Source organism: Ranitomeya variabilis, chromosome 8, assembly GCF_051348905.1.
Source record: "Ranitomeya variabilis isolate aRanVar5 chromosome 8, aRanVar5.hap1, whole genome shotgun sequence".
NCBI lineage: Eukaryota > Metazoa > Chordata > Amphibia > Anura > Dendrobatidae > Ranitomeya > Ranitomeya variabilis.
The window spans coordinates 128452438-128464530 of record NC_135239.1 but is presented as its reverse complement, the minus strand read 5'-3'; the positions used below and the strand labels follow the sequence as shown (position 1 = coordinate 128464530).

The 12093-nt window shown below is 58.6% G+C and overlaps 1 protein-coding gene across 3 annotated transcripts in view; it reads right to left on the bottom strand.

Annotated features, from left to right (window-relative positions):
• Positions 1–12093, bottom strand: part of KIFAP3 (kinesin associated protein 3) — an 811853-nt gene that overhangs the window by 289243 nt on the left and 510517 nt on the right. The gene's annotated exons all lie outside the window — the stretch shown is intronic.

Below are 12093 nucleotides of genomic sequence, written 5' to 3'. Positions count from 1 at the left end.
GACATCCCTCTATATACAGACACCACTCTTATATACAGACATCCCTCTATATACAGACACCACTCCTATATACAGACATCCCCCTATATACAGACATCACTCCTATATACAGACATCCCTCTATATACAGACACCACTCCTATATACAGACATCCCTCTATATACAGACACCACTCCTATATACAGACAATCCCCTATATACAGACACCACTCCTATATACAGACATCCCCCTATATACAGACACCACTCCTATATACAGACATCCCTCTAAATACAGACACCACTCCTATATACAGACATCCCCCTATATACAGACTCCTATATACAGGTCAGAGTTGTGGGTCACTTACTTTTCACACACGGGGCCAGGGGGGCACTTACTTTTCACACACGGGCCGGGGGGCACTTACTTTTCACACACGGGCCGGGGGGCACTTACTTTTCACACACGGGGCCGGGGGGCACTTACTTTTCACACACGGGGCCAAGGGGGCACTTACTTTTCACACACGGGGCCGGGGGCACACTTACTTTTGCACACTGGGCCGGGGGCGCACTTACTTTTGCACACGGGGCCGGGGGCGCACTTACTTTTGCACACGGGGCCGGGGGCGCACTTACTTTTGCACACGGGGCCGGGGGCGCACTTACTTTTGCACACGGGGCCGGGGGCGCACTTACTTTTGCACACGGGGCTGGGGGCGCACTTACTTTTGCACACGGGGCCGGGGGCGCACTTACTTTTGCACAGGGGGCCGGGGGCGCACTTACTTTTGCACACGGGGCCGGGGGCGCACTTACTTTTGCACACGGGGTCGGGGGCGCACTTGCTTTTGCACACGGGGCCGGGGGCGCACTTACTTTTGCACACGGGGCCGGGGGCGCACTTACTTTTGCACACGGGGCCGGGGGCGCACTTAATTTTGCACACGGGGCCGGGGGCGCACTTACTTTTGCACACGGGGCCGGGGGCGCACTTACTTTTGCACACGGGGCCGGGGGCGCACTTACTTTTGCACACGGGGCCGGGGGCGCACTTACTTTTGCACACGGGGCCGTGTGATAAATGATCATGTCCTAAAATGGATACCGTACATTTGCATAGCTGCCATCTTTGGAAGGTCAAGTTTGGGGTAATGGAAAGTTCGCCATTATTTCCTATGGGAAATTTTTTTTTTAAAATGCGATTTAAATAAAATCTACATATCGGATTGACTATAAAAGTCATAGCACACCTGTCCCCACCGAGGGCTTCGAAACGCCGCCTGAACGGGGTCTCTGCGCCGAGCGGTTCGGGCCGCATTAATTGCGGAAAACGCGGAGAAGAATAATAATAATAATAATAATAATAATAAGAAAATATAAGAAATCGGATTACAATATGTTGCTTGAACCTAGGAGGTTCAAGCACCATAACTAGATGGGCATTTCCTGAAGGAAATACATGGTGCTTGAACAGCGCTGCCAGCTTTACAGCAGCAGTTTTCACACACGGGACCAGGGGGGCCACTTACTTTTGCACACGGGGCCGGGGGCGCACTTACTTTTGCACACGGGGCCGGGGGCGCACTTAATTTTGCACACGGGGCCGGGGGCGCACTTACTTTTGCACACGGGGCCGGGGGCGCACTTACTTTTGCACACGGGGCCGGGGGCGCACTTACTTTTGCACACGGGGCCGGGGGCGCACTTACTTTTGCACACGGGGCCGTGTGATAAATGATCATGTCCTAAAATGGATACCGTACATTTGCATAGCTGCCATCTTTGGAAGGTCAAGCTGGGGGTAATGGAAAGTTCGCCATTATTTCCTATGGGAAATTTTTTTTTTTAAATGCGATTTAAATAAAATCTACATATCGGATCGACTATAAAAGTCATAGCACACCTGTCCCCACCGAGGCCTTCGAAACGCCGCCTGAACGGGGTCTCTGCGCCGAGCGGTTCGGGCCGCATTAATTGCGGAAAACGCGGAGAAGAATAATAATAATAATAATAAAATATAAGAAATCGGATTACAATATGTTGCTTGAACCTAGGAGGTTCAAGCACCATAATAATAATAATAAGAAAATATAAGAAATCGGATTACAATATGTTGCTTGAACCTAGGAGGTTCAAGCACCATAATAATAATAAAATATAAGAAATCGGATTACAATATGTTGCTTGAACCTAGGAGGTTCAAGCACCATAACTAGATGGGTATTTCCTGAAGGAACTACAGATAGTGCTTTGGAATGGTGCCCGGGTTGCCCCAGCAAGACTTTCACACTTGGGTGCCCCTCAGGCGCTGTTTTGTTAGTTGTAGCCACTCCGGGTCCGATTTGGCGGGCGGCGCCACTCCGGGTCCGATTTGGCGGGCGGCGCCACTCCGGGTCCGATTTGGCGGGCGGCGCCACTCCGGGTCCGATTTGGCGGGCGGCGCCACTCCGGGTCCGATTTGGCGGGCGGCGCCACTCCGGGTCCGATTTGGCGGGCGGCGCCACTCCGGGTCCGATTTGGCGGGCGGCGCCACTCCGGGTCCGATTTGGCGGGCGGCGCCACTCCGGGTCCGATTTGGCGGGCGGCGCCACTCCGGGTCCGATTTGGCGGGCGGCGCCACTCCGGGTCCGATTTGGCGGGCGGCGCCACTCCGGGTCCGATTTGGCGGGCGGCGCCACTCCGGGTCCGATTTGGCGGGCGGCGCCACTCCGGGTCCGATTTGGTGAGCGGGACAATAATTATAACTAGATGGGTATTTCCTGAAGGAACTACAGATAGTGCTTTGGAATGGTGCCCGGGCTGCCCCTTCAAGACTTTCACACTTGGGTGCCCCTCAGGCGCTGGTTTGGTAGTTGTAGCCCCTCAGGGTTGAGGCCACTCTGGGTCCGATTTGGTGGGCGGGGTCGCTCTGGGTCCGATTTGGTGTGGGCGGGTTCGCTCTGGGTCCGATTTGGCGGGCGGCGCCGCTCTGGGTCCGAATTGGCGGGCGGCGCCGCTCTGGGTCCGATTTGGCGGGCGGCGCCACTCTGGGTCCGATTTGGCGGCCCGGGTCACTCTGGGTCCGATTTGGTGGCCCGGGTCACTCTGGGTCCGATTTGGTGTCCCGGGTCACTCTGGGTCCGATTTGGTGTCCCGGGTCACTCTGTGTCCGACTTGGTGGCCCGGGTCACTCTGGGTCCGATTTGGTGGCCCGGGTCACTCTGGGTCCGATTTGGTGGCCCGGGTCACTCTGGGTCCGATTTGGTGGCCCGGGTCACTCTGGGTCCGATTTGGTGGCCCGGGTCACTCTGGGTCCGATTTGGCGGCCCGGGTCACTCTGGGTCCGATTTGGCGGCCCGGGTCACTCTGGGTCCGATTTGGCGGGCGGCACCACTCTGGGTCCGATTTTGCGGGCGGCGCCTCTCTGGGTCCGATTTGGCCGCCCGCACAACTCTGGGTCCGATTTGGCGGGCGGCGCCACTCTGGGTCCGATTTGGCGCGCGGCGCCACTCTGGGTCCGATTTGGCGGGCGGCGCCACTCTGGGTCCGATTTGGCGGGCGGCGCCACTCTGGGTCCGATTTGGCGGGCGGCGCCACTCTGGGTCCGATTTGGCGGGCGGCGCCACTCTGGGTCCGATTTGGCGGGCGGCGCCACTCTGGGTCCGATTTGGCGCGCGGCGCCACTCTGGGTCCGATTTGGCGGGCGGCGCCACTCTGGGTCCGATTTGGCGGGCGGCGCCACTCTGGGTCCGATTTGGCGGGCCGCGCCACTCTGGGTCCGATTTGGCGGGCCGCGCCACTCTGGGTCCGATTTGGCGGGCCGCGCCACTCTGGGTCCGATTTGGCGGGCCGCGCCACTCTGGGTCCGATTTGGCGGGCCGCGCCACTCTGGGTCCGATTTGGCGCGCGGCGCCACTCTGGGTCCGATTTGGCGGGCGGCGCCACTCTGGGTCCGATTTGGCGGGCGGCGCCACTCTGGGTCCGATTTGGCGGGCGGCGCCACTCTGGGTCCGATTTGGCGGGCCGCGCCACTCTGGGTCCGATTTGGCGGGCCGCGCCACTCTGGGTCCGATTTGGCGGGCCGCGCCACTCTGGGTCCGATTTGGCGGGCCGCGCCACTCTGGGTCCGATTTGGCGGGCCGCGCCACTCTGGGTCCGATTTGGCGGGCCGCGCCACTCTGGGTCCGATTTGGCGGGCCGCGCCACTCTGGGTCCGATTTGGCGGGCCGCGCCACTCTGGGTCCGATTTGGCGGGCCGCGCCACTCTGGGTCCGATTTGGCGGGCCGCGCCACTCTGGGTCCGATTTGGCGGGCCGCACCACTCTGGGTCCGATTTGGCGGGCCGCGCCACTCTGGGTCCGATTTGGCGGGCCGCGCCACTCTGGGTCCGATTTGGCGGGCCGCGCCACTCTGGGTCCGATTTGGCGGGCCGCGCCACTCTGGGTCCGATTTGGTGGGCGGCGCCACTCTGGGTCCGACTTGACGGGCGGCGCCACTCTGGGTCCGACTTGACGGGCGGGGGCACTCTGGGTCCGATTTGGCGGGCGGGGGCACTCTGGGTCCGATTTGGCAAGCGGGGGCACTCTGGTCCGATTTGGTGGGCTTGGTCCGATTTGGTGAGCGGGGCAATAATGATAAGACTACAGATAGTGCTTTGTAATTGTGCTGTACTGTCACTTTAAGAGCTGATATTATCTGACAAAACTTGTGACCTGGTGGGCTGGTAGAGTTTATAGGCGTTGGCATAGTAACTGGGTCTCACTGCGCATATCAATGAGGTAATCAGCCAGGTGGCAGTTATTTTTAGAAATTGCCTCAGAAATCAGGCCCATTATAAACGTATTGGAAAATTTCCCTATTGAAATGCATTGAGACACTTTTTTCAAACGCAAATTGCGCCAAAACTACAAATCCGATCGACACGAAAAATACTTAGCACACCTCTCAGGGACGCTGGCTTCGAAATGACACCTCACTGGAGTCTGTGAGTTTAGCGGTTCGGGCCGCATTACGTGCGGACTGAATAATAATAATAAGAACTAGATGGGTATTTCCTGAAGGAACTACAGATAGTGCTTTGGAATGGTGCCCGGGCTGCCCCTGCAAGACTTTCACACTTGGGTGCCCCTCAGGCGGTCCGATTTGGTGGGTTGGGTCAATCTGGGTCTGATTTTGTGGGCGGGGTAAATCTAGGTCCGATTTGGTGGGCGGGGTCACTTTTGGTCCGATTCTGTGGGCGCGGCCACTCTGGGTCCGATTCGGTGGGCGGAGCCACTCTGGGTCCGATTTGGTGGGCGGGGCACCTTAGGGACCAATTTGGTGGGTGGGGTCACTCGGTCCGATTTGGTGGGCTGGGCACCTCAGGGTCTGATTTGGTGGGCTGGGCACCTCAGGGTCCGATTTGGTGGGTGGGGTCACTCTGGGTCCGATTTGGTGGGCGGGGTCACTCTGGGTCCGATTTGGTGGACGGGGTCACTCTGGGTCTGATTTGGTGGAAGGGGTCACTCTGGGTCTGATTTGGTGGAAGGGGTCACTCTGGGTCCGATTTGGTGGGCGGAGCCACTCTGGGTCTGATTTGGTGGGCAGGGTCACTCTGGGTCCGATTTGGTGGGCGGGGTCACTCTGGGTCCGATTTGGTGGGCCGGGCCCCTCGGGGTCCGATTTGGTGGGCCGGGCCCCTCGGGTTCCGAATTGGTGAGCGGGGTAATCTACTATATAATTGTCTAAGGGCACTTCTGTCTTTCTGTCTCACAACACCGCTACGTCATCATCTCGTGAGACCGCAATGCACTCTTGGGACCGGAGCGCGCAACAAGCATCGGGTACCGGCCACTCCAGGTGCAACAAGCATCGTGTACCGGCCGCTCTAGGAGGTGCAACAACCATCAGATACCGGCCGCTCCAGGAGGTGAGTATGTAACTTTTTTATTTTAATTCTTTTTTTTTTTTTTTTTAACAGGGATATGCAGTATACTATGTGACTGGACAATTTACTACGTGACTGGGCAGTATAACTACGTGGCTCTGCGCTGTATACTGCGTGGCTCTGCGCTGTATACTGCGTGGCTCTGCGCTGTATACTACGCGGCTCTGCGCTGTATACTGCACGTTCTGCGCTGTATACTGCGCGGCTCTGCGCTGTATACTGCGCGGCTCTGCGCTGTATACTGCGCGGCTCTGCGCTTTGTACTGTGCGGCTCTGCGCTATATACTGTGTGGCTCTTCGCTGTATACTACGCGGCTCTGCGCTGTGTACTGCGCGGCTCTGCGCTGTGTAATGCGCATGTCCGTGCTGTGTACTGCGCGTGTCTGCGCTGTATACTGCGCGGCTCTGTGCTGTGTACTGCACGGCTCTGCACTGTGTACTGCGCGGCTCTGTGCGGTATACTGCGCGGCTCTGCTCTTTATACTGTGCGGCTCTGCGCTCTGTACTGCGCGGCTCTGCGCTGTGTACTGCCCGGCTCTGCGCTGTGTACTGCGCGGCTCTGCGCTGTGTACTGCGCGGCTCTGCGCGGTATACTGCGCGGCTCTGCGCTGTGTACTGCACGGCTCTGCGCTTTATACTGCGCGGCTCTGCGCTGTGTACTGCGCGGCTCTGCGCTGTGTACTGTGCGGCTCTGCACTGTGTACTGCGCGGCTCTGCGCTGTGTACTGTGTGGCTCTGCGCTTTGCCCTGTGCCGCTCTGCGCTGTGTACTGCGCGGCTCTGTGCTGTGTACTGCGCGGCTCTGCACTGTGTACTGCGCGGCTCTGCGCGGTATACTGCGCGGCTCTGCTCTTTATACTGTGCGGCTCTGCGCTGTGTACTGCGCGGCTCTGCGCTGTGTACTGTGCGGCTCTGCGCTGTGTACTGCGCGGCTCTGCGCTGTGTACTGCGCGGCTCTGCGCTTTGCACTGCGCCGCTCTGCGCTTTGTACTGCACGGCTCTGCGCTGTATACTGCGCGGCTCTGCGCTTTGCACTGTGCCGCTCTGCGCTGTGTACTGCGCGGCTCTGCGCTGTGTACTGCACGGCTCTGCGCTGTGTACTGCGCGGCTCTGCACTGTGTACTGCGCGGCTCTGCACTGTGTACTGCGCGGCTCTGCTATTTATATTGTGCGGCTCTGCGCTCTGTACTGCGCGGCTCTGCGCTGTGTACTGCGCGGCTCTGCGCTGTGTACTGTGCGGCTCTGCACTGTGTACTGCGCGGCTCTGCTCTTTATACTGTGCGGCTCTGCGCTGTGTACTGTGCGGCTCTGCACTGTGTACTGCGCGGCTCTGCTCTTTATACTGTGCGGCTCTGCGCTGTGTACTGCGCGGCTCTGTGCTGTGTACTGCGCGGCTCTGCACTGTGTACTGCGCGGCTCTGCGCTGTGTACTGCGCGGCTCTGCGCTTTATACTGCGCGGCTCTGCGCTGTGTACTGCGCGGCTCTGCGCTGTGTACTGCGCGGCTCTGCGCTGTGTACTGCGCGGCTCTGCGCTGTGTACTGCGCGGCTCTGCGCTTTGCACTGCGCCGCTCTGCGCTGTGTACTGCGTGGCTCTGCGCTGTGTACTGCGCGGCTCTGCGCTGTGTACTGCGCGGCTCTGCGCTGTGTACTGCGCGGCTTTGCGCGGTATACTGCGCGGCTCTGCGCTGTGTACTGCACGGCTCTGCGCTTTATACTGCGCGGCTCTGCGCTGTGTACTGCGCGGCTCTGCGCTGTGTACTGCGCGGCTCTGCGCGGCTCTGCGCTTTATACTGCGCGGCTCTGCGCTGTGTACTGCGCGGCTCTGCGCTGTGTACTGCGCGGCTCTGCACTGTATACTGCGTGGCTGTGCAATATACTACGTGGACATGCATATTCTAGAATACCCGATGAGTTAGAATCGGGCCACAGTCTAATAATCATAAGACTACGGATAGTGTTTTGTAATTGTGCTGTACTGTCACTTTAAGAGCTGATATTATCTGACAAAACTTGTGACCTGGTGAGCTGATGTAGAGTTCATAGGCGTTGGCATAGTAACTGGGTCTCACTGCGCATATCAATGAGCTAATCAGCCAGGTGGCAGTTATTTTTAGAAATTGCCTCAGAAATCAGGCCCATTATAAACGTATTGGAAAATTTCTCTATTGAAATGCATTGAAACACTTTTTTCAAACACAAATTGCGCAAAAACTACAAATCCGATCGGCACGAAAAATACTTAGCACACCTCTCAGGAACGCTGGCTTCGAAATGACACCTCACTGGAGTCTGTGAGTGAAGCGGTTCGGGCCGCATTACGTGCGGACTGAATAATAATAATAACTAGATGGGCATTTCCTGAAGGAAATACATGGTGCTTGAACAGCGCTGCCAGCTTTACAGCAGCACTTTTCACACACGGGACCAGGGGGGCCACTTACTTTTCCACATCCGGAACCGGGGCGCACTTACTTTTCCACACCCAGGGCCGGGGGGGCACTTACTTTTCACACACGGGGCCGGGGGGCACTTACTTTTCACACACGGGGCCGGGGGGGCACTTACTTTTCACCGACGGGGCCGGGGGGGCACTTACTTTTCACACACGGGGCCGGGGGGGCACTTACTTTTCACACACGGGGCCGGGGGGCACTTACTTTTCACACACGGGGCCGTGGGGCACTTACTTTTCACACACGGGGCGGGGGGGGCACTTACTTTTCACACACGGGGCGGGGGGGGCACTTACTTTTCACACACGGGGCGGGGGGGGCACTTACTTTTCACACACGGGGCCGGGGGGGCACTTACTTTTCACACACGGGGCCGGGGGGGCACTTACTTTTCACACACGGGGCCGGGGGCGCCATTCCTTTTGCACACGGGGCCGGGGGCGCCATTCCTTTTGCACACGGGGCCGGGGGCGCCATTCCGTTTGCACACGGGGCCGGGGGCGCCATTACTTTTGCACACGGGGCCGGGGGCGCCATTACTTTTGCACACGGGGCCGGGGGCGCCATTACTTTTGCACACGGGGCCGGGGGCGCCATTACTTTTGCACACGGGGCCGGGGGCGCCATTACTTTTGCACACGGGGCCGGGGGCGCCATTACTTTTGCACACGGGGCCGGGGGCGCCATTACTTTTGCACACGGGGCCGGGGGCGCCATTACTTTTGCACACGGGGCCGGGGGCGCCATTACTTTTGCACACGGGGCCGGGGGCGCCATTACTTTTGCACACGGGGCCGGGGGCGTGCTTACTTTTGCACACGGGGCCGGGGGCGCCATTACTTTTGCACACGGGGCCGGGGGCGCCATTACTTTTGCACACGGGGCCGGGGGCGTGCTTACTTTTGCACACGGGGCCGGGGGCGCGCTTACTTTTGCACACGGGGCCGGGGGCGCGCTTACTTTTGCACACGGGGCTAAGGGCGCGCTTACTTTTGCACATGGGGCCGGGGGCGCGCTTACTTTTGCACACGGGGCCGGGGGTGCCATTACTTTTGCACACGGGGCCGGGGGCGCGCTTACTTTTGCACACGGGGCCGGGGGCGCGCTTACTTTTGCACACGGGGCCGGGGGCGCGCTTACTTTTCACACACGGGGCCGGGGGGGCACTTACTTTTCACACACGGGGCCGGGGGCGCCATTCCTTTTGCACACGGGGCCGGGGGCGCCATTCCTTTTGCACACGGGGCCGGGGGCGCCATTCCTTTTGCACACGGGGCCGGGGGCGCCATTACTTTTGAACACGGGGCCGGGGGCGCCATTACTTTTGCACACGGGGCCGGGGGCGTCATTACTTTTGCACACGGGGCCGGGGGCGTCATTACTTTTGCACACGGGGCCGGGGGCGCCATTACTTTTGCACACGGGGCCGGGGGCACCATTACTTTTGCACACGGGGCCGGGGGCGCCATTACTTTTGCACACGGGGCCGGGGGCGCCATTACTTTTGCACACGGGGCCGGGGGCGCCATTACTTTTGCACACGGGGCCGGGGGCGCCATTACTTTTGCACACGGGGCCGGGGGCGTCATTACTTTTGCACACGGGGCCGGGGGCGCCATTACTTTTGCACACGGGGCCGGGGGCGCCATTACTTTTGCACACAGGGCCGGGGGCGCCATTACTTTTGCACACGGGGCCGGGGGCGCCATTACTTTTGCACACGGGGCCGGGGGCGCCATTACTTTTGCACACGGGGCCGGGGGCGCCATTACTTTTGCACACGGGGCCGGGGGCGCCATTACTTTTGCACACGGGGCCGGGGGCGCCATTACTTTTGCACACGGGGCCGGGGGCGCCATTACTTTTGCACACGGGGCCGGGGGCGCCATTACTTTTGCACACGGGGCCGGGGGCGCATTTACTTTTGCACACGGGGCCGGGGGCGCCATTACTTTTGCACACGGGGCCGGGGGCGCCATTACTTTTGCACACGGGGCCGGGGGCGCCATTACTTTTGCACACGGGGCCGGGGGCGTGCTTACTTTTGCACACGGGGCCGGGGGCGTGCTTACTTTTGCACACGGGGCCGGGGGCGCGCTTACTTTTGCACACGGGGCCGGGGGCGCGCTTACTTTTGCACACGGGGCCAAGGGCGCGCTTACTTTTGCACACGGGGCCGGGGGCGCGCTTACTTTTGCACACGGGGCCGGGGGTGCCATTACTTTTGCACACGGGGCCGGGGGCGCGCTTACTTTTGCACACGGGGCCAAGGGCGCGCTTACTTTTGCACACGGGGCCGGGGGCGCCATTACTTTTGCACATGGGGCCGCCATTACTTTTGCACACGGGGCCGGGGGCGCCATTACTTTTGCACACGGGGCCGGGGGCGCGCTTACTTTTGCACACGGGGCCGGGGGCGCGCTTACTTTTGCACACGGGGCCGGGGGGGCACTTACGTTTCACACACGGGGCCGGGGGGGCACTTACTTTTCACACACGGGGCCGGGGGCGCGCTTACTTTTGCACACGGGGCCGGGGGCGCGCTTACTTTTGCACACGGGGCCGGGGGGGCACTTACGTTTCACACACGGGGCCGGGGGGGCACTTACTTTTCACACACGGGTCTGGGGGTGCACTTACTTTTCACACACGGGACGAGAGGGTGTCATAGTCACTTTATTCTGATGTTTGACTTTGATAAATGATCATGTCCTAAAATGGATACCGTACATTTGCATAGCTGCCATCTTTGGAAGGTCAAGTTGGGGGTTATGGAAAGTTCGCCATTATTTCCTATGGGAATTTTTTTTTTAAAAATGCGATTTAAATACAATCTACATATCGGATCGACTATAAAAGTCATAGCACACCTGTCCCCACCGAGGCCTTCGAAACGCCGCCTGAACGGGGTCTCTGCGCCGAGCGGTTCGGGCCGCATTAATTGCGGAAAACGCGGAGAAGAAGAAGAACTAGATGGGCATTTCCTGAAGGAAATACATGGTGCTTGAACAGCGCTGCCAGCTACCAATGAACCTCAGGAGCATTTCTGGCATGCAGGGTCCTGCCCCAGAGTAGCCATTTTGGCATGCAGGAATCCTTGGTAGCCACTTTGGCGCACACAGCTTCTCGGTAGCCACTTTGGCCACATCCCCCTATATACAAACACCACTCATATATACAGATATCCCCTTATATTCAGACATCCCCCTTATATTCAGACATCCCCCTTATATACAGACATCCCCCTTATATACAGACATCCCCCTATATACAGACATCTCCCTTATATATAGACATCCCCTTATATACAGTCATCTCCCTCATATATAGACATCCCCCTTATATACAGACATCCCCCTATATACAGACCTCCCCCTTATATACAGACATCCCCCTATATACAGACATCTCCCTTATATATAGACATCCCCTTATATACAATCATCTCCCTTATATACAGACATCCCCCTTATATACAGACGTCCCCCTTATATACAGACATCCCTCTATATACAGACATCCCCCTTATATACAGACATCTCCCTTATATACAGACATCCCCTTATATACAGACATCCCCTTATATACAGACATCCCCTTATATACAGACATCCCCCTACATACATATATCCCCCTATATACAGACATCTCCTATATACAGACATCCCCCTTATATACAGACACCCCCTTATTTACAGACATTCCCTATATACAGACATCCCCCTCATATACAGACATCCCCCATATT